This window comes from Crocuta crocuta, unplaced genomic scaffold (genome assembly GCF_008692635.1).
Source record: "Crocuta crocuta isolate KB4526 unplaced genomic scaffold, BGI_CrCroc_1.0 scaffold81, whole genome shotgun sequence".
NCBI classification, from domain to species: Eukaryota; Metazoa; Chordata; class Mammalia; order Carnivora; family Hyaenidae; genus Crocuta; species Crocuta crocuta.
Genome location: NW_027527808.1, coordinates 797,855 through 825,085, shown reverse-complemented (window position 1 = coordinate 825,085; position 27,231 = coordinate 797,855). Strand labels below are relative to the sequence as shown.

The 27,231-nt window shown below is 35.5% G+C and overlaps 1 long non-coding RNA gene across 6 annotated transcripts in view; it reads left to right on the top strand.

Annotated features, from left to right (window-relative positions):
* Positions 1 to 27,231, top strand: part of LOC144240231 (uncharacterized) — a 217,160-nt gene that overhangs the window by 138,666 nt on the left and 51,263 nt on the right. For all 6 annotated transcript variants that reach the window (XR_013337658.1, XR_013337657.1, XR_013337654.1 and 3 more), the window contains exon 7: positions 5,457 to 5,602. This is a non-coding gene — a long non-coding RNA (uncharacterized LOC144240231). The remainder of the gene's footprint in view (positions 1 to 5,456; positions 5,603 to 27,231) is intronic.

The window sequence follows — 27,231 nt, the reverse complement described above, 5'->3', positions numbered from 1 at the left end:
CTCACAATGACCTCATGGACTTAGCTTCCTTTGTCTTTCTCTTCTGTCATCCTTATTCTGTGGTTTCCAGTTGTAAGTTCTCTTTGTGCTCACAAGATGATTGCTAGAGCTCCAATAGTTGTGTATGTAGTCCATACAGGATGAAAGGAAAAATTAGCAAGTGTAAAAGAAGAAATTTGCAATTAGAGACACATTTAAGAGCTTTCACAAAAGTCTTACCCAATTCTAGATTTTTTTTCTATTTTTTTTTTTTTTTTGCTGGGCACATTGCCATTTCCTAAAAATGTCAGGAATCCATAATAAAAGGAACAACATAAGAGTGCATATTGGGTAAGCAACTAGGAATCTATGCCACATGTCTCAATTTCTCTGACAAGATTCAGCAAAGGCCTTCAAACATAAATATCTCAAGAAGTAAGAAATGCATTACAAGTAAAATTTAAATTTGATTGAAAATAAGCCACGAATTAAAGTATAAATCCAAATTTTTATTATTCTAAAATATGTCATTGTCTGAGCTTCTCCCAAGATCGTACTTCCTCTGTTGCTTAGATTAAGTAAATAAAATCAACATTTTCTACTATTGGCACACTGTCAGTAGTCTATGATCATGAACATCTGTATATATGCAAGCAAAGTTAAACATCAAGAAAGCTATAGATAAACTTGGTTTTCCAATATTATTCATTCAACACCTTTTACGAAGATGGATGGAACCACCCTGCAATTTCTGTATTTTTCTCTTCCAATTAAGCAAGAAAAAGCTTCATGGAACATGACTGATTTTTGCGCCAACAAGTGTGTTTTTGTTTTAGCTATTACTTTTGTGTCCATTTTGAGACACAAAAAAAATCTGTTTATAAACCTTTCCAAATGTCTTGAAATACTGTAACTTGGTAATGAAATTTGAAGATATCAATGAGAAAGAGATTTTGTTATGTCATATTCTTTAAAACAAATGGTTAGAAATAAATATTTTGTTTCTGGTTTTTAAGGTATTTTCTTGCTGATAATGTCATTGCCTTTAAAGCTTTTAAAATAATGAGATCAAGTATTTCAGGAATTTTTATTTCTGAAGAAAGTTCCAAGGTCTTCTGAATTGCCTAACCCCCAGAAGACTCGGCATTCTGGCTTTTCAGTCACTAAAACTATCTATGGTGATTAATTTGTCAAATACCTAGACAGAATGAAGTGAGATGGAGGTCTTCAAGTTGTAGACTACAATCATGTATTTTGCAAACAACCATAGCTCATAAAATACATTTCCTGGAAGAAATATTGTGACTTAGAGCCAAGGCATTCTACTAAAGGGAATGGGGAGGAAGGATTCCTATGGTTATCTTTTCATGAGTAAATTGGTACCAATTCCAGGAAAACTATTGGCATGAATGAAAAAAAAAAAAAAAAAAAAAAGAGTGAAAAATCACTTGCTAGACTCTCCCATAATCAAAGGAGCTTACTTAGGTTTAGAATTTTTTCCACAGTGGATTAATAGAACTGTCCTCAGGTTAAACTCTAGTAGAAAAGAATAAAGGAGAACTGTGTGAAGCTTTGTGAAACAATATCAATGTATTTCTGGGGATGGTATGTGTACGTGTGTGTGTGTGTGTGTGTGTGTGTGTGTGTGTGTGTGTGTGATGAGATTTTGAACACCAGTAGTGACAACTTGCTGAAATAAAAGTAGTATCAGATATGATTCTCAACTAGAGTTATGAGTGAAGACATGGGTGGGGTAGTAAATATATATTGGGTAATTTAAAGTAAGAATAATCTGCCTCTCCCACTGACTGCAACTATGAAAATTGGAAAGAATTCTTGGAAAAACTATTTGAGAACTCTGAAAAGCAAATAATAGCCAGTAGATTGGAGTAGAGTAGAATTCAAAATCATATCAAACTGGCAGTGGATTTACTATTCCTTCCTTCAAATATTCTTAGGTTTAGATTGAACATACTGGAAACCCAGAAATGAGCATTGTTGCTGAGAGAGAAAGCACCAACATGTCTCCTATAGTTCTGCTGTGAGGATTTGGAAGGGGGCGGGGGTGTCTCCTGACATTCAAAAAGACTATGGGAAGTTTGTCATTATTTTTCTTTTCTTTTTTCTATTCTTTTGTGTCTCAGCCACCAAGCATTCCCATGGCATTGGTATCACAGAGACCTGTAAGACTCTTTAACTGTAAATAGAGAGAACTTTCTTCTAATTGAAAGAAACATACTCCTAAGAGTGTGGTACATGGCCATGTTTTGTTTTTGTTTTTTGTTCCCCCCACCCCCGACCTCTTGCTGCTTGTCCCACAGTTGTGGGAAGTACACAGCAGTATGTGGTAAAAAAAAAAAAAATCTTCAGCTGTCTACCCAAAAAACCAAAAATAGAAGTCCAAGATCCCAGAAAATACCAGAGAGATTGTTCAGAAGTAGTTTAGGAAAGTGACACCCTTTATTTGTTTATGAACTTCTGTTCTTACTCCTGTTTTGTGTATTCATGGACCTGATGCTAAGCAGAACATCATAGATATTGAGAACTGAAGTTTAAAAAGATCACTGCATCTTGGTCACAGACTGTACACTGGGTAGTGACTATGTGCCACTGATCTGAAGAGCGTTATGGACACAGACTTCATCCTCCAGAAAGTAATTGAAATTGTGGGCTGAACCTAACTAGGCCAACTGCCTGCTACAACAAATATATCAACATTCTCCATAGAAATTAGATAAGACCCAACGTCTCATAACATAATTTTCAAAATATCTGGGGACTAAAATCCAATTTCCTCATAAAATATATAAATAAGGAAAATCTCATCTCACTTGGGATGAGAAAAAACATTCAACAGACACTAAAGCTGAGATGATCAAGGCATTGAAATTATTTGGCATAGACATTAAAGCAGCTATTATAAAAATACACCAACAAATAAGGTGAACCTCTTAGAATGAATGGAAATATCATCAAAGAAACACAAGTTATAAGAAACCTATGGGAATATTTGAATTGAACTGTACTGTAACTGGAATAAAAATCCCTGGTTGGGCTCTATAGCCAAATGGAAAGGCCCAAAGAAGGATTCAGTGAACTGAATATGTGTTTAGAAATTATCTAATCTGAAGAGAATAGAAGAAATAAGATTGAAAATGAGAAGGATCTCAGATACCTTTGGGATAGTACCAAAAGTTCTATGAATCATGTCATTACACCCTCAGAAAGACAGAAGTAGGCAGTAAAAAAAAAAAAAGAGACTGCAAACTTCCAGAATTTAGTAAAAGATATAAATCTACATATTCAAGAAGCTCACTGAGTCCAAAAAATATAAATACCTATGCCTAGTTATATCACAGACAAATTGCTGAAAATTGAAGAAAAGAAAAATATCTTGAAAGCAGCCAAGGAAAAGCGGCACATTATTTCTAATGGAAAATAATAGGGATGATTGTAGCTTTACCCTCAGAAACCATGGAGGCCAGGAGTAAGTGGACTAGCATTTGTAAAGTGCTAAAAGAAAGTAACTATCAATCCAGAATTCTATATCCAGAGGCAATACCTTTCAGGAATGAAAACAACATAAAGACATTCTCAAATGAAGAAAATCTTAGAGAGTTTATTGTTAGAAGACACACTTTCAAATAATTGTGAAGGTAAGGTTTACAGACAGAAAGGAAATGCAGCCAAAGTAAATTTGGAACATCAGGAATGAAAGAAGAGCAACAGAAATGGTAGATGTACAGATTAATGTAATGGACTATTCTTTCCTTTTGTGGTTCTTTATTATGTGTGTTATAGTTGAGAGTAAAAAACATAAAATTGTTTGATGGAATTCAATGTACATAAATATACTGTATTAGTAAAACTGTAATGGGCAGGATAAAGAGATTTCTATGGTGTTAAGTTTTGTATATTTCAGCTGAGATGCTAAAGAACAGGATTCCAAACAGACTAAAAACTTAAAATGTTATTGTTATCCCAAGAACAACCATTCAAACAAACATGCGGATATATTTAAGAAGACATGAAGTACACTAAAAGTTCAAATAATGCAAAAGCAGGTAGGAAGGAATAACGAGGGAATTAAAAACAAAGGAAACAGAGAGAGTAGGACCTCCAGAGTGGTTGACTAAGGACCTCAACAAATCCTTTCTTTAAAATGAAATGGCAAATCAGATGAAATTATAAAATTCAGCTATTTAAAGCATCTAAAATTGACCAAAATCATTTGGTAAACCTCAGTAAGAACAGTGGGAGCCTGTGGCATTTTAGTCAGGCACTGCTTTTACCCCCACCTCAACTCCATGGCACAGAAGTGAGACCATGGTGATGGGAGAGGGCTAACTTACTTTGGAGAAGCATGCTGGAAATGCCAGGGCCTGTGATGTTGTCAAAACAAACAAAGATGCCAGTGGCAAACAGCCAGGAAAGACCAGCATCTCAGCTAGCCTAGGACTTTGATACTCCTTGGGATAAGGAATAGACTAGTAGAGTCTACGGCCATACCACCCTGAACGCGCCCAATCTCGTCTGATCTCAGAAGCTAAGCAAGGTCAGGCCTGGTTAGTACTTGAATGGGAGGAATAGACTAGTAGACCAACTATAAACTTAACAGGAAATCTGGGGACCAAGACAAGCAAAGCAAACCTTGATAAAACCCTGGACCAGAAGGTTGTAGCATATGCAAGTCTACATGCACACTCAGGAAAGACTGGAGAGGGCGCCAGTGAGCTAGTTGTGCCTGATTAAATGTCAGGCCTTGAAGAACATAGACAATTTGAAAAAGGCACATGCTTAAAAATTGCCTGAACTTTGAATGGACATTGAGATAGTTTTTTAGTTGAATCTTCATTCATTTCATGTATTACTCTATATTTTTTTACCTGAAATGGCTCAACATTATATCAAATTAATCTAGTGCTTTTATTTAAAATAAGAAACTTTTTTAAATCAAAGAAAAATTTCCATTAGTGAGGTAATAAAACTATTCAATAGTCCACATCATTAATTTTCCTCAGTGTTCTAAGCAACTAACTCCAGCAAACAATAAAATGATTTGTATAAGAAACAGAAACTGAGAATAGCGACTTGAAAAAAAAGGAGGAAAGAACTTCATGCATGACTGTATTGCACGTGCACAGTTCTCACATTTTTGCTACAAATAGAGAAATAGGAAACAAGGCATGTTAAATTTGATAACACCACATTGTCAAGAATTACAAACCTTAGAGTAAAATATTACCAGAAGAGAATAATCCAGAGGGTGTCACTCAACCACTGTAGTTATTGAAATGTCTACTTTGGCCCTGTGGTTGCAGACAAACCAATCAGCTTGCTAACCTGTCTTGTCACCATCTACTTGTCTGCTAATGGCAAATTTTCCTACCTGAAGTGTCTTATCTCTATTTTTTCTCTTATTTTTTACATTATTTGTATTGGAATTCCTTCTGTAACTTGCTTTTGTGTTTCCACAGAAATGATTGTGTAGGACTTATTTCAACAAAATGTAATCACTGGCAAGCTGCTGTACTGGATGCTGTAGGGGAGGAGCAGAGGTAAAGATCGTGACTTTTGAAAGCAGGGAGATAAGCGTTTGATATACATCTTCACCATTTGTGAGGTATGTGACCTTTGATTTGTCTGAGCCTCCTCTATCTTATCCAACAAATGGGAATAATGTCTACTTCACAGGGTTGTGAGAATTTAATAACATAATGTGTGCATAGTAAGTAGCACAATTCCTAACAGATAAATAGTAATTGACATCATAATGAAATATAGATGATACATTTCAAGTCTCTCATAATGGGTGTCTTAACATACTGCTTTGTTGTTGTCGTTTTTTAATTTCTTATGCCTTTCTCTAGTGTCAAGATTATAAACTCCTCATTTGTGATTATGCTGTGTTTCAGTGTAAGTCTGCTTCTTTGCATGTTACTTCCTCAAAGCATGTAGGATTTAGCAGTGAACATATTCTCTATGCACCAAATGAATTCATAAAGGAAGTAGTAGCATCTTATAATAAGCAAAGTCTCTTAAATGCTACATTGTCTGAATACCTGACTCACATGGTGCTGGTGTGTATGTATGTGTTTATACATAACCCCAAATATATATACATAACTAAATATAGTGCATTGAAGGCATGGAGTGTATTTAATTCTCTCTCATTTTAAACAAACCGATTTTAACCTTACTCACAAAATACACTTACACACAACAACTACACATCCACAAATACACAATGTGAATAATCTTATAATCAGAGGACAAGAAGATAATTTTCTCTCACAGTACTGTTTCTCTACTTGAGGATAGCCCTAGGAACGGTTCTACAGCTGTATACAGAAAATGGAATTAAGCCAAGATACTCTCAAGTGTGGAAAGTGGTCCAGATGTCACTGCTACCGCTGGAGAGAAATACTCCAGGGGTGTCATCTGTGTGCTACTACTGCCAAAATTGTTGCCTTGGCCACAGCTGTTGGCTTTCTTGCTGGAACATGATGGAGCAAGAAAACATTTGAAAGTCTTGCCAAAATAGTGGGAGGCAGCTACAAAATGAGAGTACACACTGGCATAAAAGTCACTGCTCAATTTGCTTTGTCACAAATCTTATATAAAATGGATGTGTCTGTAGATTAATTGTAACACTATGTTTATATGTATAAACTTCATAATTCTTTATAAGCTCCATTGCAGTATCAAAGGCATAATTTCAGAGCTCAGGAAGACTTGATCAACTACTAGTTGGGTTTATTAATGATCTATTTAATGTAATTGTTAAGCTAGGAGAGTTGAATGTTTCTTGACTGAAACTAAACTTTGAGATACAGATCCAAAAGTTCACACTCTGTTTCTACATACCTCACCAAAATTAAGATTTGTTTACGGATAACTTCTTATATGTGTATCTCCTACAGTACCTAACAAACTGTATTTCTTATAGTTTATGTTCAATAAATGCTGTTGAGGTGACGTGACCAACATTTAATTGAACTGAATAGAATTGAATTGAATCTTATCAGTTTGCACTATGAATTAGCTTCTGGTCTTTGATTTTGCCATGACTTCACACTGTGAAATATTTCTTATTTTCAGTTACTTATAAGATTTTTTTCTATAAATATCAGCATGCAAAAAAAAAATTGAGGCAACAGTGAAAAAAAAAGTGTGGTCCAGATACCCGGACAAATATACTGCCACATGTATTCATGTTAATTAATTAATTAATTAATTTTGACTCAGTATTTAATGTGTAGATAAATTAAAAATTATGTCATAGATATCCATTTATAAATGAAAAGATAACACGTTTTAGAAAAAAATGAGAAAAAATATTTTTTGGACATGAGTACCCTACTTCCTGTCATTCATTTATTTATTCAGTAAGCGTGTATTGAGCAATAACGTTGTATGAGATAGTCTTCCAGGAGATAGAAAAATAAATAAGAGATGAACCTTCCATTCAAATGTATGGTGGATACATATATAAATGTGGATAAATTATAATATGTATGGTAAGGATTGTGATAGTAATATGCATAGGAAATTTGGCTAGAAAAAAGGTCAGAGAAGGATTAGTGGGAAGGTGAGACTTGAACACAGTCTTAAGAAGAATATAGAAGGAATTCGAAAAAGGGAAAAGGGGAACAGAAAGAAGAGTCCTGAAAGGGGGCAAGATACATGAAGTCAGGAAAACATGAAATTGCGTATCCAGATCACTAAGGATCTTTTGCATGACGGTATTAAGTGTGCATTTTCTTTCTCTTTCTTTCCTTCTTTACTTTCTTCTCTATTCAATTTATTCATTTGTTTATTCATTTCAGTAGTGTAGTGCAGAATTTTAATTCAATCTTAAAAAATAAAAAAGGGACTTTGCTCTCATCCAAACCTTGAAAAAGACAAGGACACAGGTTGAGCTTGAACCAAGGACAGAATTTTCTTCTTTCTTGTCTACTATTTCTTGTATTTTTGCTTTATCTTCTCAAAATGCAGAATGGCTTTATCATATAGTCAAGGTCAAGGCCACAGACTTTCACTCTATTCCATCTCTGCATCTCTGAGTGTTCGCCAAAAGTTCCAGTTAGAAGAAAATATAGGTGGGGGCACCTGGGTGGCTCAGTCGGTTAAGCGTCCGACTTCGGCTCATGTCATGATCTCACGGTTCGTGGGTTCAAGCCCCGCGTCGTGCTCTGTGCTGACAGCTAGCTCAGAGCCTGGAGCCTGTTTCAGATTCTGTTATCTCCCTCTCTCTCTGACTCTCCCCTGCTCACGCTGTCTCTCTCTCTCTCCCAGAAATAAATAAAACACTAAATTTTTTTTAAAAGAAGAAAATATAGGTGGGAGGCATTGATTGACTCTACCTGATTCATATACCTGTATCTAGATATATCTCTGAGGCCAAGCAGGGAAGCGATATGTTTGGCTCTATTTTTCTTATATAGCAAACCTCCCCTACTGCATAGTAATTGGCAATATTTATCGGGATGAAATGGAGTTTAAAAGAGGTTTTCTCTAAAGCAATGTGAAAAAATAGGATACCCACAAGTAGAGAAGTCTCCTATTCTGATAAGTACTTCGAGTGTATATGTGATTCAAAGAAGGAGTTTAGAATTTTTCCTTTAGACTATGTGAAATTGTGGAAGGATTTTGTTAAGAAGAGGAATTTGTTTTGTTGGAATCTATGTCAGTCATCCTGGTGGGAAATGATGAGAGATTCTACATTGACAGTGACCATAGGTGTGTGTGTGTGTGTGTGTGTGTGTGTGTCTGTGTGTGTCTGTGTGTCTGTGTGTGTGTCTGTGTGTCTGTGTGTATGGGATATACTTGAGAAACAGAAAGAAAATTTAACCAAACAATGAATGAATTAAATGGCAGGTATGCTTGGAAAAGTAGAAGAGGTACAGAAAGTGGAGGAACCAAGGGCTCCCCTTATTCAGTTACACACCAGTTTAAATTAATTTTATATTAAAATGCCTCTTCCATTTACTCCTTCTTTTGAATTCTGTTGTCTATTCACTTAATTAAACCTTCATCATCTTTTCCCTCTGGAATATAGCAATAGTTTGTTCAGTAATCCATGTGCTTCCACTATTTTGACTTTCAAATATAGTTTTATTCTTTATCTTCCTAAAAAATCTCATTTTTTGTTTTGTTTAGAAACATTTAAGCGCTACTTAGAAACCTACAGCTGACAGAAGATCATCCTTTATCAATCTGTCATACAGATTTGTCATAAACAAGTCTTAATCTACTCCATGAATAACTATAATACAGTAGAAACTTTGCACTACAATTAAATACTAGATTGCCTGAGACTTCTCAGTCCTACTTTTCCACTTTGTATGCTCTCTAAGCTCGAAGTGTCCATGAACTTTTTTCCCCTATAATCTCTATCAATAGGGCCAGGTTTAGAGTTTGAAAATTAGAGACACTAATGTAAGAATTGGAAGGGGGAAGTGCAGAAGCTTTGTTATAACTCCTCCAGTAGCAGTGAGCAAAAACATAAGCTTAATCAGGCACAAAACTGTTGCTCTCTAGAAGTTTTCTTGCAAACTGTCTGCCTCATCTCTGAAGCCAGCTGTGTGCATTGCCAAAAGTATCTTGTGGTTCGTGCATTCGTGCAACCTCCTAAGTGCTGGTGGCAAATCTGAGAACTATCAGCAGTTTTCTTGAATCTTGAAATGTCATCAGTTTTGTTTTAAAAAAATCTTTTGTACTATATTCAGTCTTTCTCCACTTGAAATATCTAGGATGGTTACTGTCATCCGCACCAAACACAAACTGAGAATTTTATTATCATAAGTGATTCCAGGAAATCAATTATAAAGATAGAAATCTGGGATTTATTATCTGATGTGTTTATATTTTAAAACAGGGGTGACATCATATTCAGTGGAAAATCGGATGCACTGATAGTCTATGTACTGTAGTGGCAATACACTTACTTAAATTATCTGCTACTGTTAGGTGTGTTAAAGTGCCCATTGAATGCTGTTTGGTAGACCAAGTAGCAGAAGCAATAAAATATTATGGGTAGAAACAAGAATTGTAGTGTAAGCTAGTTGCTCTGAATGCACTAAGGAGTTTACAGAAAGGAGATTGCATGTAAATCCTAGTCTATAATCTCGGTTAAAGATATGTTCAAAGAAGTAGAGAATTTTTTTTTATGTGTGGCCCCAAAGAATTTTTGAAGTTTCCTAGCCACAGGACAATATTTTAAAAACACAGACCCAAAGTTTGATCCTGTATACTTTGAATGACAGTGCAGTTTGGAGCATTGATTATGAAAGATCAACATCTATAGTTTTGTTATTAAAGCTTTTTAGTGAATTTTAATCAATCTGAATGTCTTGATTCCTTCTTAACTTTTTTTTTTTTTGCCAATGAACATCTCTTGCCAAGAAAATCAAGTTTTTATCCCCTGTCTGAAAAAACCTGCCTACCTTATCTTAGAAATTCCAAGTTCCTTTAACATTTACCTTCTCCACCCAATCCTCAAAGCCATAACCTCAAAGCTATGTTTTACTAGCTCTCATTTGCATTAACATCAAGCAACTATTGCTCTGAATGTAAAAAAAACCCAGACATTTCATCAATTAAGAGACAACTTTATAAAAGGGATATCTTTGACAATGAATGCATGTTTATTTAATGTAGAAATTATTGTTATTATCTGAACATTCAAATTGCTACATTCTTTCCCCCCTTTTAAAACTGAAGTATAATTAACATATACTGTTATATTAAATTAGGTGTTCAAAAATGCTACATTCTTGATGTACAGAATTAATAACAATATAACAATAACTACATTTTTTTAAAGCATCCAGTAAGCCACTATAGTTTAGTTCTATTATTACATTTTACTTTCACGCTAACACTACAAAGTGGAGAATAGTATTCTTAGTTTTAATGTGTGTAAACAGATTTATATGGATCAATTCACTTAGCTAACAAATGGAAGGTTAAGCATATGAATTCATGATGACCTAGATCTCATTCCATTTCCTATACTCCTAATGAGAATAAACAAGGAAGAGAATGAAGTTACTCTTAGGATATCATAAAAGAAAAAAGTAAAAGAAATATCAGTATAGTTTATTTATTTCATTAATAACTTACATTTATATATTTTGTAAGTTGTTAGCATCACCCAAGACACAACTTCAAATTTGCAACTTTGAAATACCATCTTTTGGTGACTGGTGTCAGTGTTTTGAACTTTATCATCTTGAGAATCTGCAGGAGAGTAATGTGCGTAACTTTTTACAGAATAAACAGGCTTCTTCTTTATTCTTTTACAGAATAAACAGGTCAACCGACATAAAGACTGAACTTTGCAAATTTCTCATAGGTTAGATCTAGCATACATTCTCTTCTTATTATAGAAATACAAAGAGGACGTGACTGAAATTTTTGCTTTTACAGGTCCTGCCTGTGGTATGCAGAAATTCTATGTGGTAATGGTGCAGTTTCAGTTGTGAACTCCCATGCTTTGAAATTTTATACTCAAGTATATCTTTTGGTGCCTTGGTTAGAAATCTGAAACCCTCATTATTTCTGCATTTGTTAAACTATGTCTTTTGTTCCACTTGCAGACCAAGTAGTCGGCTTTGATAAAACTTGATCTACCGTCAGTGATCTGCTCTGATCTTGAATTTCTAAATGGTTCATCCCGGGGCACCCTAGAATGTTTGAGAAGATACTTTTAACTGGTTTTCCCCCTGTTTTTTCCTTTTAGCTTGGCTGTTTTCATTTACATACTTGAAACTTTTGAATTTTGCATCTGTTCTGTCCGTTTCTAGGACTGAAATGGTTCTGTGGCTTTTCTATCATAAAAACNCATATATATATATATATATATATGCATGTGTGTGCGTATGTGTGTTTTATAAAGAGAATTTTCTGGTTTTACTGGTATTATGAAATGTTTCATTCTTTTCTCTGGATCAGAGGTAATTCATTCACATTACATTGTGATGATATAAATTTATCTATAGTGTTTGGAGTAATGAAAGTAATGGCATATATTTTCTGTCTTAAAACAGAAATATTGGGTATATTTACTCAAAGTGTTAAGATTGAGATCTGAAATTTAAAGGTAATGTTTCAATATATTTCCCTTTGAAAATATATAGAAAGATATAGCCTGATTCCAGGCAGCTAAGCGTATTTTGAAAAGATAGTTTATTGTAGAGTTCTCTATATAAACAATTCATGCGACAAAAAAATAATTGTAAACAAACTATAATTATTTTTGTATTTTCAAGCTATTCTCTGTATTTCAACTTTTTTTTAAAGTTTATTTATTTATTTTGAGAGAAAGAGAGAGATGCAGGAGAGCATAGAGAAAAAGAGAGAATCCTAAGCAGACTCTGCATGGCCAGCTCAGTGCACAATTCAGGGCTCGAACTCATGACCTGTGATATCATGACCTGAGTCGAAATCAGGAGTTTGACTTTTAAATGACTGAGCCACCCAGGTGCCCCTCTGCATCCCAACTTTTAATTTATTAGAATTAATGAGATTAAAATAGTGATACTAAATAATGCCCTTCTCTCTCTGTCTCCCTCTCTCTTTCACACATGCACTTGCATGCACACACATGTTTTTACATCATTCCTCTGCAATAATACTCCTACTCATTCCATTATTCTTTTCTTATATAAGACTGATATTTATATTATAAATTATATATATTATATTATATTATAAAGATTCTCTTTACATTCTCCTGTCCCCCCATCTTACTTTCATCACTAATCCCATTTAGTCTTCTGCATCTTGGAGAACCCAAACCAATATAAATAGTAACTAGAATAGTTCAAGAAAACTGGTGGTAAAATGAGGATTTAGGATTGATCCAGTCTCCATCATGCTGCTGAAAACTACACCAAGCTGAGTGATAATTGAGGCCAAGATAGTTTCTGACACAAGATGGTCACCCACCTAACTAAAGATTTTCCTGTTTTAGATCTGGGAAAATATCCTGATGGAGAGAAATATCCTTGAAGTTGTGATTGATTCAGGAATTTGTAAAATATGATGGGAATTATACCTATAAATAGAGCAGAGTTGTTGGTGACTGCTAAGCCGTATTGACTCCTTACAGAAGGATAAGGGGAAACCAAGGGCAATTAGCAAGCAGTTAAAGACTTCTTTGGCAATTTACAAAAGTACCTTTATCTCCCACAGTAAAAGCTGGGCAGTATACCAAAGATCTGAGAAGCGATCAGGAGACATTTGAATGCTCCCCCAGGGAAGATTTGAACAGTTTTGAACCTGAGAGGAGGGATGGTAACTTCTGAAAGTATGCCTCTGAGAAAGTGGCTGTGTGGATTCTTGAACCCTATTAAGTTTATAAAAATGTCTCATTTTTTTTTCTCATGAACTAGCACTTGTCCTTTTTAGAAGATACTGCAAAATCCTCTCCTTCACAAGGCAACATGTGACTTTTCAGTACCTTCCTCTACCACCTTTGCTGGCTCATAAGCTGTCAATGAGAGTTAAATACCAACATAACTTGGCTAGGGATATGCAGGGTCTGATGAAAAAGAAAAGAGATTATATATTGGAGAAATTTCAAAAATTAGCTATCCAGTATCAACAAGGAAAACACCCTAAAACTGGACTTTAATGATGCTTGATCAAGGGGGCTGGAATTTGATACTGGGTAAATAATAATTCATTGCCCTAGAAATACACCCTCTTAGCATAGAATATTATATTCTGACAAGAACCACAGGGAATGGAGCATATTTACTCCTAGAGAAGCTTCTGTAAGCATGGAAAGAGTGATGGCCAAAGCTGAACCTTTGATATGGTTCTATTCCTATAAAAAAATAATAGGCTGCTTGTTGACTGCAAACGATCCCCTATGTGAATCAGTGTGAAACCCTGATAGTATACTTGAGAACCTTTTGGTACTCACTGGCCCCGTTGTAACAGTGAACAAACATGTTTAGGAGACGCGTATAATTGACAAGAACTCAGAACCTCAGGGATGAGTGTTTGAATCAGACTGTCAAGACCTTTTGAAGTGAGAGTGGGAAACAAGGCCCTATGAACATTTTTGTGCTTTTACAAAATCAGAGCTTTCTGAGCAAAGATTACTAGAAATCTATGTAAAAGATAATTTTGGTGGCAAACATGCCTTGGATATCAGAGATTGTGCATTGCTCAAATACCATTTGCTTACATTCTAATGTAAACAATTTGGAGACATTCTTTCTTATCTCTCCCTGTGATCCCTATTTGATCACAATTCAGAGTAGCATAGAGAGGACTGTTGACACAGCAAAGTGCAAGTCCCTTATCTCTCTCCCTCTCTTCCCCCATCCCCAGAGGGGGAACCAACAAATATGACAGCCACCCTCTGTTAGCTCCAGGTCTCATAATTTCAAAATCCCTTTCCTATAATGCAACTTCAACAAATTCAGGTAACATCTGGCCATCTTATCAGGTCAGAGATATTTAGAGTTTGTTCTGGAGGTGGACAATGATGAGTACCATCTGAAGCTCTGTGACCATTTGTAGAGAGAGAGGCTATTGTTAATCTTACAAACCTTTCATTTTTAAGGTTCTTCTCAGAAAGATAAGCCCAGAGGAGCCACTAAGAGCTGTCACCCTAATCATCATGGAAAAGTTGGTGTATCACAAAAGATGGACTGGGGTAGATTTGAAAACATGACCCTCAGATTCTGTGTCTACTTCTCTCTGCCTGCCCCCCTCAAAACAAATAAACATTAAAAATTTAAAAAAAGAAGAAATCATGACCTTCATATCTCCTATTATAAAAAGCATAATTGACTGATGGCACCAGTTACTGCCCTACTTTCTGCAGGTTTCTCCCAGCACAGGACAAAGCTTGCTGGGTACAGTAAGACAAGCCATTCCTGTGAAAGGCAACATAACTCAAACAGGTGACTTTGGCTGTAGGTAGGCCCATTGGCCTTGCCAAATTTTTCTTGAAACTGTAACATAGTCTGGGACTTTTCCTATTTCTTTTAATGTTTATTTACTCTTGAGAGAGGGAGAGACAGAGCGTGAGCAGAGGAGGGGAATCCGAAGCAGGCTTGAACTCACAAACCACGAGATCGTGACCTGAACTGAAGTCAGACTTTTAACTGACTGAGCCACACAGGTGCGCTGAATCTTTTCTTACTTAATTTTCCTTCTATGTGTCTTTCCTTCTCTGGGTATCAGATCTGTATCATGCTTTGAAGGTTCCCCTTACCTTTTCATGCTCTTTCTACTAATAAATATCTTGTAAGTCTTCTCTTCTGCACTTAATAAACGCTCAGGAAATATTTTCTAAATATTTCTTGAGTAAACATTTGTTGGCATGTGGATGAAGACAAAGACTAGAAGCCACCATTCATTACTGCTTGATATGTTACATATTTTTTATCTTTTGTACTAAGTGAATGTATTCCTCCATTAGCCTATATAGAGAGAGTGGGGAAAGAAAGGACTCTTCATTTAAGAGTGAGTAAAAAATAGCAGTTGACTGTATAGATAGGTATTGAGAATTGTATCCCATAAAGAGACAAAAGGAGGTGGTCCCATACTGACAACCCTTTGTCATTTAGTAATATGATACAGAAACATTTCCCTGTCAAATATATATGTATATGTAAGTGTAGCCTTGTCAATAAAGCTGACTTTTTTTTTTTTAAGAAAGTATAAGGAACTCTACCTCTGATTTGGTCAAGAAAGAAAGGGAGAAAGAAGGAAAGAAGGCCAAAAAAAAAAAAAAAAAAAAACCAAGCAAAGCATAACATTCTTACTAAGCAGTTGGCAGTGGCCATTTAACATTACTATGGAACAAATTATTACTTGGGAGCTGGTAATCTACTCTGGGAATTGGTCATAGATACACACACACTCACACACATATCTCATGCTGCTGTTTACACTGAGAGTAAACTTCTGATTAGAACTTCTAAAATGCTCTCAGTGTTGGGTACTCATTTGTGTCACTTGGGGTGTTTTTAAAAATACCCTTACCCAGACCACACCTCTGGAGACTCTGGCTAAACTGGATTGGATGGGGTCTATGAGAACAACTGATAAAGTATAAAAATGAAAAAAAAGAGAGAGAAAGAGAGGTAGAGAGAAAGAGGACTGATTATTACTTCCATTTTCTAGATCAGTGGGAGTTTTGTGTCCCCTTGAATTGTTTCCAGAAGTGACAGTAGGAAAGGTTTAGAGATATTTTCTTATCATTCTATTTCTTGATTGACTAGATTAAGTTACACTTTAATCTCAATCTAAAGACTCATGCTATATTCTTTAAGTGGTCATTCAAATCCTCGAATTTGATCCCACTGTAACTTGGCCACGGTCTTCTAGCCTAAGTCCATAAGAATTATGTTTTATAAATTATGGTTTTAAGCATATTCTTTTAAACAGTATTTCAAGGAATTAGTAATTTTATTTATATATATTTTTAAAGTTCTCTTTTTAAAGGGAAGAGCATATTTCATTGTGCCAAATGACATTTACAGATATAAACCTGACCAAATAGTAAGTCGATATTTGAGGATTAGGCCACAGGGTACTTTGCTCCCCATTCTGCTGCTTAACTCACTGAGGCATGCTGCTGGTATATGGCTTTGGTGCCAGCCATAGACTTTTTGGATTAATCCTTGGCCTTAATGCCTTAAGACTTAGTGAGCTGCAACATACCAATTCCCACATGTCCCGTTTCCCTTCGTGATGGGTTCGTTTTCGCTTCATTATTTCTGCAAGTATCATAAGTGTCAAATGGGTCGATAAAAGCATCAACTTTAGGACAGTTCATGTCCCGGTGGTCAGCTAGTGCCCACATGCTGAGAATCAAGTGGTGTAACATTCCACGAATGTTCCTAAGACATAAGGATTAGGCTGCATTGACACGTTTCTCAGATGGGGCAAAACAATAATTTCTAATCTGCTACATTCCATTGTTGGTTTGCTCATTCATTTCATAGAGACTTCTGGTAACAATTAATACAGCCATAAAAAAGGGAAAATAACAGGGGAAAACATGCACATAAATTGAAAGCAGATATCTGAATGCTGTTGTCCCACAAATTTAGATCAACCACACGTCTGCCTGGAAACTTGTAAATAGCATTCATAAGTGATGTTATCATATAAAGTGTGGTGGAGAAGTCACAATGGAGCCTATTTGTACATTCCAGAATTAATATCTATGTGCAGATAATTAAGAGAACAATAAAAATACACAAAATGAATGTACACAGGGGAAGGTAGGAACTGAACATGATCCAAATATGTCATATTGTGGAAACCTTGGGGAAATAAAGCTTTACGGGATACTGGCAGACAGCGTTGCTGCTGGAACCAGGATTTTGAAGTCTTGCAGCTTGGAAATGATGCTTTTAGTTAATAAGGATGTGTGGGTGGAATTAAACTCACCACTCCCACTATTGTAGTCAGAATTATGTGCCTAATTCCCATATACTGTGCTGGAAGAAATTCTTGCAACCTTTTTTTTATGAGAATGCTTTCAAACAAGCCATCGTAGCGTCAAGATAGATCTTCCTCCTGTTGCTTTTGTGCACATCCTCTTAACATTATGGAGGTTTAGGTATCCACACCAGAATCAGGGACACTCCAGTGTCTTCCGAGAGAGCAAACTTTAGCCAAGTGACTCAATTTTAATTTTTGAATCAGTGAAAATCCATTTGAAAATATTACAAAGGCAATGGCACTAAGTAACTACAAAGGTGATTAAAAGGCAATGGCACTAAATTAGGCAGCACCTTCATAGTCTCATGCTTCTTGGTTTCAGGAACATGTGTTGAAAGAATGTAAGTGAAATATAGATACAAAGCAAGATATGGTCTAAGGGATTTAAATGTTTTGTTTATATATCTCATGGTATAATGCAAAAAGCTTTGGGGGAGAAAAACGTCTCATGTTTGAGCTGTGGTTAGGTTCAGATGCAGCTTTCTGTGTACAATTCTGTGCATTTTGATTTATAATAGGCTAGACTTCAAAATCAATAAATCTATGTGATCAGTTGTTCACAGGAGTTCAGATTTGTTTTAAGAAGTCTTTGGTATTTTGTCACAAATAAATTCTAATGAAAATAAAGCATATAATTATTTTTATAGATAATTTACAAAAAAACTAAACACAAGGAAACTTCTGGACACAATGTCCAAATACCTCAAAACATACATTTTATTTTGAGATAGATAGACAAACTGGATTAAGCACATTTTCTGTCACACATTGCTGTGGAACAATGTGTTCCCATGCTTACTTATCTTTGTAAAATTGTTAACAAGTAAATAAGAATAGTACTACTCTCAACAATGAAAAGATATTAAATGAAAACCTTAACATATGTGGTTTTATTTTTTGTTTTTAGTTTATCCATTTATTTTGAGAGAGACAGGGACAGCACCAGGGGAGGAGGGGCAGAGAGAGAGGGAGAGTTAGAATCCCAAGCAAGTTCCACACTGCCAGTGTAGAGTTCCAAGCGGAGCTCGAACTCACAAACCATGAGATGATGACCCAAACCCCGAAACCACAGTGAGACTCTCAACTGACTGAGGCACCCAGGAGCTTCAGAATTCTTAGATGTACACCCAGGGTCTCCCATAAATTGTTTTATATGTCAAAAAAACACAATAAGAATAAAAACATTAGGGTAGACTGGGTGGCCCAGTTTAAGCATATGACTTTGGCTCAGGTCATGATCTCATGGTTTGTGAATTCAAGCCCCACATCAGGCTTTCTGCTATCACACGGAGCCTGCTTGGGAGTCTCTGTCACTCTCTCGCTCTGCCCCTCCCCGACTCATGCTTCCTCCTGCCCCCCCCTCAAAAATAAATATTAAAAAAAGAACAAAAAAGAAAACCAATATATTACCCCTATAATATATCGTTCTTCTTCCATGATCTTTACCCTGTATTCTATGATTATTCATAAATTGTTTTCGTTTCTACAAAATTTTTAAAGGATTTTTATTTATTTTTGAGACAGAGACAGAACACAAGTGGGGGAGGGGCAGAGAGAGAGGGAGACACAGTATCTGGAGCAGGTTCCAGGCTCTAAGCTGTCAGCACAGAGCCTGATGTGGGACTTGAACCCATAAAACTGTGAGATCATGACCTGAGTTGAAGTTGGACGCTTAACCCACTAAGTCATCCAGGTGCCCCCATAAATTGTTTTATATGTCATTATGAGGAATACAACTTTCTCACATGCCAGCAAGACTTGCTTGACTTAAAATAGAACTGCTACCATATTAGAACATGGTAGGGGATTCAACAGACAAATATCTATAGGAGATATTTTTATCATTAAAAAATACCTCAGTTTGTAGTACTGGAAGGGCCAGTAATAGTATTTGTTGTTAGTCCAGAAAGGGGCAGTTAGTCACCATAGGAGAAAAGATTGAAAAGGAAACTTTTCATAGGAGAAAAGATTGAAAAGGAAACTTTTCATAGGAGAAAAGATTGAAAAGGAAACTTCAATTCTGTGACACCCTGTGACCACATTAAATTATTACCCCTAAGCTTCTTGCTGGGAAAATGTAAGAAAAAAGCTTTTTAAAAAATGTTTAAAAGAGAGAGAGAGAGAGAGAGATAGAAAGAAAGCATAAATACAGGAGAGGCAGAGAGAGAAGAGAGAGAGGGAGAGAGAGAATCCCAAGCAGGCTTCACACTGAGCGTCCGCTATATCTCATAACTGTGAAATCATGACCTGAGCCAAAATCAAGAGTCAGACATTCCCCTAAGAAAAAAACTTTTTGACTGTGATGTTATCCATGCTCTTACAAATTCTCAAGATTGATACTTTTAGACAGAGGAGTCTTCCTTCTGCCAATGGCAAGGCTGAAAAAAGTTAGTGTTACTTGATCTACATAGAAGTACATGGAGTTAACCTCTCACTTGCCTTTCCCCTTATCTGTAATGCACTTTCTCAGCTCTGCTACCTAGCAAAACTGTCTCTGGAACATAAATTCATTCATTCTTTCAAAGACTAAATGTCATTTCTTCCCTGAGCCTTGAAGGAATGCACTTAGTCTATTTGGCTTAAATTTAAACCTCAGAGTGACTTAAAGAAATAAAGGGAATGTCAGTGTGTGTGTGTGTGTGTGTGTGTTTGTGTGTATGTGTGTTATTTGGAGCACAGTGGAAAGTTCTTTTGAGGTATAACACAAAGTATGAAGTTTGTACCCCATTCTATCTATTTTAGAAGATAGTCCTAACTTTGTAAGTTCCTCAGAGATCAAAACTGCTTAACATTCACACTCTTAGTATTTGGGTCATTAGAAAACTCTAATAAAAATAAAGCTTTAACTATACATGCTCTTCAGGATTTTCTGTTACCAATTAGGATCTCACAGTTGTTCAGTGAGTTACTCCTTTCCAGGGTGCCTTGTACATTGTAGACACTCAGTTTTTATTTATTTTATTGGGTTGTGACCCAAATGCATATTTTATTAGATATGATGCAAATTATAGTGTTTTGGCTGATATCATCCAAGATGGGTTTATGAGCACATGTTTATTATTGAAAACCAAAATTCAGTGATAAATTGACTTTAATAATGATGGACACAAAGCAAAAAGATAAATACAAGTATTGTTTGCTTTTAAAAGTTGGTCCAATATTGGGAGGTGATCGTGTTATAATAAAAACAAAAGTTAAAAATCATTCTGCCCCTGAAACCTTCTCCCCCAAACAAACACAATGCTCTATAAAAAAGGAAACAGATTTATTTAGAATTCATAATATATACTTTATCTTCAAGGGCATCCTTTACCTAAAAATGAATCTCTGGGTATTAAGAATGACAAATTACTACTTCTCATGCAAAGTATATTTTGGGATGTGTGCATTAACTGCTCCTTTTCATATAGGATTGGCTGTTCTTTCCCTGCCCTGCCTCCTTTAATCTTTCAAGATCTTACCATATACTATTTAATCACTGGGTAAATGCAGATGTATATGAAATATGCATGTGACATAATTTCTTACCTTGATAAATTCTCCAGGCTAATGCAAAATAGGATGCATAAGCAAATAATTGTATTACAATGTGACAATTTCTTCTAAAAGAAAGCATGAAAAGAGAGTCACAAAATATATAATATTTCAGTTAATTATTGAAAGATCAGTAAGGATTGTTAGGCAGAGGTAGAGAAAGGACAAGCTAGGAAATCAAGTAGGTAACATATTTCAAAAGCCATATGAATTTATGTGGCTGGAGACTAAAGGTGAATAGGAGGGTGCTGAAAAAAATGGTTAGAAATAAGCGTGATGAGGTGGGGTGGGTCTGGACTGAACAAACCATGCCTGTGTACAAAAGTAGTTTGTATTTCACCTTGTGCACAACAGGAGGTTTTAAAACATATTTATCACATTTGTGGTCACACAGACATACACAGATTACTATGGGGAGAATTAGATGGGAGAAGAGGAATAGAACAATCAATTCTGATTGAGCTGGAAACTTTATTCCTGTTTGAAAGTATAAGACCCAGCCTTGGAAGAAACCAAGTAGCATACTGTCAAATTTGCACTGATCAAATGTGAAAGCATGCAAGACCAGCATACCCTTTGGAAGACTGGCTGACACAGTGTCTGCCTTACACATGGTAGGAAGTGCACAGCCAAAATGCTGAGTGGTTCTCATTCCTCATGGCTCATTAAGATGAGACGAAAGGGGCAAGACTCACATTTCCAGCTCTGCATCTCTAATAGAGGAATGTCAATGGGTTGTGGCAAATTGAAATGACAAAATATTACTCTTTTTTGTATATCCAATGGAGATGCAGGGTATGATAAAAGTGTGTACATAATCTATTGTCAAAATCCAGAAAAATAATTCCAGACCCAATGCTGTGATATTGTCTATAATTCTCTACATTAGCCTGATGTCAATAATGTCAACACGATCATTGGGGGGGGGGGGATAGTGTCTCGTGACAATTATAATATATCATGTGTAACATAAAATCATCTAAAAGAAGAGTCAGACAACTTCTCTAGCTGCTTATTTAAAGGGATGTTTCATAAATAGACTAAGAGGAATGAAGAAAAATCTAGCACCTTGTTTATTTGAATTATTTTCTTTTAGGGTGGAAGTAGTTTAGTGCTGTATGGGGCTGGCCCCTAATTAGCAGCTGAATGGAGCTTGTGAGCTTCTAAGTCAACTAATACCAAAAAGAAAAAGTAATAACATCTCATTTATCCATTCATTCATTTTATACTTCCTCATAATTAGCATTTTATTTTTATTTTAAGTAAACTCCGCCCCCAATGTGAGGCTCAAACTCTTGACCTTGAGATCAAGAGTCTCATGTTCTATGGACTGAACCAGCCGTAATTATCATTTTAGATAACTTTACTAAACACTGTGGATACAAAGTTATAAAAATAATGACTCTGCTCTTGAGGTATTTTCAAACTAGTGGAGACAAAAAGCAGAAATGCAAATAGATGAAATGGAACACAATATGACAAGTACAAGGGAAAGGTGGAACCCACTCCGTCTGGGACAGTCAAGGAACGATTTACAGAACTGACACTAGAATTTGGTCTTGAAGTGTGAATAGCAGTGAGCCAGGTTTAAAGAGGAAAGTCATACTAACAAAAAAACTTTAGCTAAAAAAAATGTATCTCAGAGAAAAATAGTTTTAAAATCTTGAGATAGAATAGAATGATATTTTCTTTTTTTAGAACTTTTTTTTACACTTATTTATTTTTAAGAGACAGAGCACAAGCAGGGGAGGGGCAGAGGGAGAAGGAGACACATCTGAAGCAGGCTCCAGGCTCGGAGCTGTAAGCACAGAGGCCGACACAAGGCTTGAACTCACAAATGTGAGATCATGACCTGAGCCAAAGTCAGATGCTTAACTGACTGAGCCACCCAGGCACCCCTAGAATCATATTTTCAAAAAAGCAAAAAGAAACAATAGGTAACAGATACATTTGAAGTACAGTAAGCATCTTGGAGCTTTTGTCTTTTCAGGAATTACTGGAAATTCACTTTGCCAAGAACAGTAAAAAAAGACAATTTCCCATTCTCTTCAGTGATAAAGTTTCTCCTCATGATGTCTTGCTTTTCTTTCATCATACCCTCCCTTTTTTTTTTAGGCCAGCATCATTAGAAATATTATTCTGGACACAACCATTCAGATACATGATATTGAGAGCCTGAATTCATATATTTAAGTGTTTTAATTTAGTGGCAAATAATTATTGGACTTAGAATTTCATCTGTTGACTTAGAGTCTTCATTTTGTTTCTTAATAAATATATGAATTTAAGCAACCTATTTATCGTGTCCTCAGAACCTTAGTTTATTAATATATAGAAAGAAGGCAAATTTCCCTGCTTACCTGCTACATAAAGTGGGAGAGAGAAATGCTTCTTGGATCATGCTTTACATTGGAAACTGTAAAATGCTATAAATGTGAATGTAGCATTATTATAATTATGATTATCTGTGGTATCGATGCATGTCTGTTGACTTAGGATCAGAATGAATATCCTGTTAATTAGAAACAAACTTTGCTCATTTTGCCTTTTGGAAGATGATTGAGGAACTTTAGGTAAAAATATCTCTCTTTGTTTTAACCCTACTAATTTTATTAGTTATGTGACAATTGGCTTGCTTTTCTGAATCCGTGTTTCTCATGGGTAAATTGTGAATGAAAATAACTAACACACATACATGTACTATATTTCTGTTTACAATAATATTGTGCAATAATAATTCATGAAATTTACAAACCTGTTAAGTAAGATTTCTTTTTTATTTTTTTAATTTTAAAATACTTTTATTTATTATTTTTGAGAGACAGAGAGACAGAGCACAAGTTGAGGAGGGGCAGAGAGAGAGGGAGATAGAATCCAAAGCAGACTCCAGGCTCTGGGCTGTCAGCACAGAGCCTGATGCAAGGCTCAAACTCACAAACAGTGAGGTCATGACCTGAGCTGAAGTCAGACTCTTAACTGACTAAGCCACCCTGGTTCCCCTTAAGATGATTTCTTTATGCAAAAACTGAGACTCACAAAAGAGTATCATTTGTTTGAAGCTACAAGTTTCATAGATATGAGAGTCAAACTTTGACTCCCCTCATTTGTTACTGTTCCCTAGATTCTTCCTACAAAAGCATGTAGTTGCCTTCCCCAATTCTGGTTGTACTACATTTCTTAAAAGGCTTAGATTCTAATTAAATCAATGCCTATGCATAAGTCATTGTTACTATTACTATGGTCTAGAAAATAAGGGTGAGAGACACGTAACATATTTTTGCCTACTTCCATGTATATGCATATCTTTTTAATATTCACTTTAAATTATATAAATATCTTATTCCCCCAAGTTATAAAATAAAAGTTCTCCTTAGATATTTATATTTCAATGATTTTCACCAAGTATGGAAGATTTTAATTTTATTCCATATACGAAAGATAAGGCATCAATGTTTTGCTAATTTCAGTTTTAGGAAAGAAAAAGCCCATTCAAACCACAGTTGCTCCTAATTCACACACTTAGACTCTGTTTGCTTAGGTTTCATTATAAGCTATGGCATCCTCAAAGAATTAGCTGTGGGCAAGGAAGAAATCTTTATTTCCTTACAATAATCAACTGAATCACCCTGGAATAGGAAAACAGGAGTGAAACAGGGTTTTGAGTATATTCAAACCCCGTATTAGATTTGAGGATCCTTGTCTGTGTACACGAAGGGATTTTAAACAAAAAGGTATCCATTTACTTTAAGAAGTACAAAGTTTATTTAAGAGCCCCTGATTTCTTTAGAATATGATATGAGTCTTGGCAATAAACAGAAACACATGATTTTGCAACATGTGTCTGCATGTGGTTCATGTACTCCACATGTGTTCTTTCGATGGGTCCTATGACCTTGCTCTGGATCACACGTGTTTTACATACGCTTTGTATGGTTCACATCTGTCTTACGGTGTTTTTTTCCCCCCTGACAGTAGACACTCTTGTTATATTATCATTTGCTATAATAATTAAATTCAAGGAACTTAACTTGAGAGGATTTGTGGGGGAGGGTATTTGTTAGTTTTGATTTATATTTGGTGTTGTGTTGAGTGATACCCATTATAACTGCTTATCGTATCTCTTTGTGAGCATACTGTCACTGCCTTTAACCTCACTGAAGCCAGACTAATCCAGAGATGTTTTTAAACTCTTGTGACTCATGTGAAGGTTATCATTTTAGAAGAGACCTTGAAAAGGTACTCTAGATTTAAGGTAGAAAAAAAAAAAAAGAAAGAAAAAGAAAATGAACTGACATTTCCAAGAGGAAAGACTTATTTTTAATTTTATAGTGTGGATATGGAGCCAAAAGCATTTAAACATATACAGTAAATAACAATATTAATCATATAACAAAAATTAAATTTAAATGAGAACTTTATGCAGAAGATCACAGTCACAAAAGAAGATACAAAATTAATATGGACACCTGCCTATTTTACTTATATGAGGAGAAAATAAAATTAATTGTAATTTAACAAATTGCTTTTTATGATAGTACACTTAATTATCTGCTCCTTTCACCCTGGGAAGTACTTTTAAAACTCACAGCTGTATCTGAATACATGCTATCTATTAAACAAGGAAGTAATACTTTTTATTAATTACAGTGTATTTGTTTTCATCTATCTTTAAAGAACATTCTAAAATTAGAGACTTGTCCTCTGAGTAAAACAATACTGAGCTTAATGAAGTCTGAGAAGCAGTGACTCTTTTTTGTATCTTTTCTTGATGTGTGGATATAGTGCTCATTAGTGTTAATAATACTTGAAAGTAAATGAAGCACGTTGGATTGTGGCTACCTTATCTATGCACTGAGTAGGAACGAGGCACCCTGCACCCCCGAGCCAACAAGTTACCTAATGCTCAGTTGGCCAAATGTTAAAAGAGATTTGGTGCTGTAGGCGATTAAATCCACAGTCTGCCCCTGTGGACCAGGCAGCTGTAAATAAGCATTTTAAAAGAATCTCAGGCTTTAATGAAGAACAGGGGAATTTCTATCAGTAATCAGAAACAGCTTTTGGAAATACAAAGACAGTGGTATGCATATTTTGATTTGTTGCATAGAACATGCATTGTTTTAGAGGCATTCCAAAGATTGAATCCCACTGTATTAGTAAATGTTTAGTGGTATTTGAACATTTGAAGAATTTAGAGGTAACTTTCTAGAACAAAAGGAAGCATCCTAGTGAGAAGTGATTATAGTTAATTAAAACTAAGTGGCATCGAATGAAATGAGACAAAGAATAGGTACACCAAAAAAAGGAAAATCCACAAAATACAAAGTATAGCAATTGTAATCTATGCAGGCAATGCATGGGCTTCTGTGTCTATATTTAGGAAGAACTGTTAAATAAAAAAAGAAAACATGCTTTTATCCTATAGTTTGTAATAACAAGCATATTAATGCAGCATAAGAAATTATCTCAACTAACAAATCATCAGAATCCTCAGGAGTAAATGAAATTCCATTTCCATGTAGTTTACTATACTTAGAACAGACCAGGAAAACATTAAAAGCAAGGATAAGTTAGAGGGGAAAAAAATGAGAGCTAATAATGGGAAGAACACACATTCAGACTCATGGAATGAAAATGATTTGAAATGATTTCATCATTTGTAGGGATCACTATTCTGACTCAGCTGGATAGTCAAAAGTAGTAAATTACTTTGTTTCACTTTTTCCTTCTGCTTGGGGTCAATAATCACCCTCTTGTGGTATATGAGACTAGAGTTCAAGAAACTATGGATTCAGAAATATAATGTAGACAAATAATGTCTAAGTGTGGAGAGGTGGCAAAAATAATGGTACCATGAATTGGTGGCACTGTCCCTTTGCCTCATACTGTGCAGCTGTCCATCATGCTTGTGGAGATGATCTCTCACAGCTCTACCAATACCTTGTTGGGTAGAGTGGAAATAAAGTTGTTTTTATTACTTATTGTCATACTAACATTCATAGATGTACTTACTGAAGGAAATGACTAATAATATGTTGTTAATAAATGAAAGTAATGGGCACATCCAAAAATATCATGGTAGTAATGGGTCCACCCCTGTGATCTCACTCCCAGAGCAACCACACCTTGACAATTTACCTCACTGCCTCCTTGTTACTACTACACAGATATCTAATAGCCATCTCACATTTAAACAAATTAACATAACCCCAAATTCCCCATTATCTACCCATACCA